At 35.8% G+C, this 2,895-nt stretch overlaps 1 long non-coding RNA gene across 1 annotated transcript; it reads right to left on the bottom strand.

The window, feature by feature from the left end:
* Window positions 1-817: 817 nt before the first annotated feature.
* LOC136841269 (uncharacterized) lies at window positions 818-2,159 on the bottom strand. Its single transcript, XR_010853861.1, has 3 exons — window positions 2,028-2,159; window positions 1,710-1,815; window positions 818-1,121 (listed from the first exon to the last, which is right to left on the bottom strand). It is a non-coding gene; the product is annotated as an uncharacterized lncRNA (long non-coding RNA).
* Window positions 2,160-2,895: the final 736 nt, after the last annotated feature.

Genomic DNA, 2,895 nt, shown 5'->3' on the forward strand with positions numbered 1-2,895 from the left:
AATCAGAGTTCTTAATTTTCATTCCAGTGCCAGAACTCCCTAACACAACCAGGTTATGAATAAGTTTTGTTTAATCAAGCATATATCTACGTAACGCTCCAAGTTACACGAATACTATGGATGAATAGTAATTGAAAAGCAACTTCCTTCGATCTTCCTTTAAAGGGATATTTACTACAGAAGTTGGAATATGCTCAAATGTATTTCTAGAAATACGTCCACATCTTGTGGTCGTAAGCAAAGACATTACTGATAGGTTTTCCAGTACCATACCAGCCAAATAATACTCTGTCCTAATTGCGAGTTCGTTCTTATAGTATAACCCTCGTTCCTTTCAAACATGTGAGCAGTCGTTGTCCAACCACAAGTCCATCATACTCCATAGACTATTACTCACTGACAAAATCTAGTCTACCTATTAAGCTTTGAATCTATTTCTGCTTTTACATTAAAGGCTAGACTGAAAACAGCCCTTTTGTTATAAGTATCAGGGCTACGGAAATCAGACCATGAATTAATTATTTGTCTTCAAACAAATGATTAATAACATACCATGCCGGGCGATCTCATTTTCCCCAGAATTATGAAGGTAATCACGCTGTATCCAGTATGGTGGATTCAAAACGTTAAAGCATTTTTTTTCCCCACACCCCTCAGTAGTCAATTCAAGTTCCTCAAACATTAGTCCAGTAGAAAGTGATTACCGAAAGAACTTTCATAACCAGGTAAGGTAAGCTTGCTGCCAAATGAGTATTACATATTGCTTAAGAACATGACTGTTTTGGATCAAGTGCGTATACAGAAACTAGTTAGTAAATCTAAAATTATTAATTTATTTTATTGATTGCACAAATGTTTTGAAAGACCCAAATCAAAGCAACGGCGTGAAACATCCCGTCCTTGCAATTTGCTTTATCCTTTTCTTAATTCAGTATATACTGTATATCTTGCCGGAAGCCCATACTAACTTTCAATTTAAAGAGGCCAGAGCGAGTAGAAAGTCATATGAGTCAAAGAAACAGTTGTCTTAGTTCCCTGTAGTGATTTCATTAGGTCTAAATTTGTGTCTTCATTTCGTAGTCCTAACCACATCCCCTGTTGGTTGGTCAGTCCAGCACAACCTGCCAAGAAAAAATCAGTTTTACTTCATGGTTCCTAATACTGGTAATGTAACTTTCACTTTGAAAATCACAGAACTGGGTAAATTACAGTTACTGTACTAGCTGTATAAGAAAAAAAAAGATACATTTACCAATACGTAAGCTTTCTTTATCAAGAATCTCATTCTTCAGATTTAAGACTTACTACTAAAATTCCTTAAAGTTTAAAAAATCCATTATGAATTAAACATCTAAAACTTTAAAATACACTAAACCAAAGACTTCAGTTAATTATTCTGCCAACACTGATTACTGTATATAAGCAATACCAATCCACTATACTTTCATTATTAGCTACTGAGATTTCCAAAGACACACTGCGCGAAAGTTACATTTTCCCTAAATAATTTAACGCCAGAGTTCCACTTACCAAGTTGTAGAATAGAAGAAAAAAAAAAAAAAAAAAGCAAGCCCCCCTTCCGGCGTACGGTAGACTAGGTCTACCGTACGTCGAAAGGAACTCCTCCCCCTCCAGGGGCTCCACCCCTGAAGGGGGAGGATAGGCTTGCAAAAATTTTTAGAGTACACTAAAAGAGGAAAATTACTTACCCCTTTGTTCTGAGGTAAAACATAGTTACCGACGGAGTTATGAGAAGCCCACAGGTCTCCGGTGTCTTGTTTGGCCGTCATTAGAGTAGTTGAGTAGAGCCAGAATCTGAAACAAATAAAACAACTTACGAACACTTGGTACTTATTTGTAGTTTAAGGAAAATCTCAAGTTGTGAAAGTGGCTTGAAAAATTCTGGAACAAAAGATACCCAATATCTAAAATTAAAGTCTCTAAAATTAAAGTCACAAAAATCTCAGCTGTTGAAGAAACCAAGCAACACCAACCAGTAACAAATAAAAACTAATAAGCGTGCTTACCCAAAGAAGACGAGTTACACAGCAAAACGCACAGAGAACACGGTAACAACAGGCAGCCAGTTACCAGGAGACAACTAAAATCACAACTTTCACCGTCTACCTACACCTACCGAATACGTAACTATCGCCTCGCTATTCCGACGAAAGAAACACACGTGAAGCCAAGGATGATGATGACGGTTGCGAGCACTCTATAACATCAAGTTTACTTAGGCCATTTGACTAACTGACGGTAGATGGCAGTAATATACAAAGCATGACTGCGACCATTACAGGTTGGTGATTATTTATTTACATGATGATTAATCATTAAAACTCAAAACTTCCTAATATAAACAACGAATAGGTAAATATACGTTTGGAAACCAGGCTCTGTTCATTTGCTACATAATGATAGCCTGTAGGGTGGTCCAAATATTAATACCACTTTGATGTAGCAAATTCGCTTTCGTTAACCTTTTATTTGTTGTGTCCTTCGCGGTGCATTCAAATTAATAACCAATTTAAGTTATTAGTTCAGGAAAATTTACTGCACTTTCTGATTAAAGCTTTTATAAGTCATCAGTGTTCTTACAAGATTTTAAACGTCGCTGAAACTGTGAATAAGCTACTTGGTAATAAGGTTATCATTTCAAAATGTTGTGAACATATATACATTAACTGAGCGAAACCCAACTTGCAAAATGCGAAAACGAATGGATAAAAAAAATTATATGCGGTATTGAATTATTTTCGAATTCCATATGTTCTTTTTTCTTCTCAATTCTGGTGTGACAAATGATTTATACGCAATTTATTTTTAGCGGAAATTATTTATTTTATAAGTAATACTAACCTAACTAGCCATCCTAGCCTGCCTAACTTAACT

Source organism: Macrobrachium rosenbergii, chromosome 8 (genome assembly GCF_040412425.1).
Source record: "Macrobrachium rosenbergii isolate ZJJX-2024 chromosome 8, ASM4041242v1, whole genome shotgun sequence".
NCBI lineage: Eukaryota > Metazoa > Arthropoda > Malacostraca > Decapoda > Palaemonidae > Macrobrachium > Macrobrachium rosenbergii.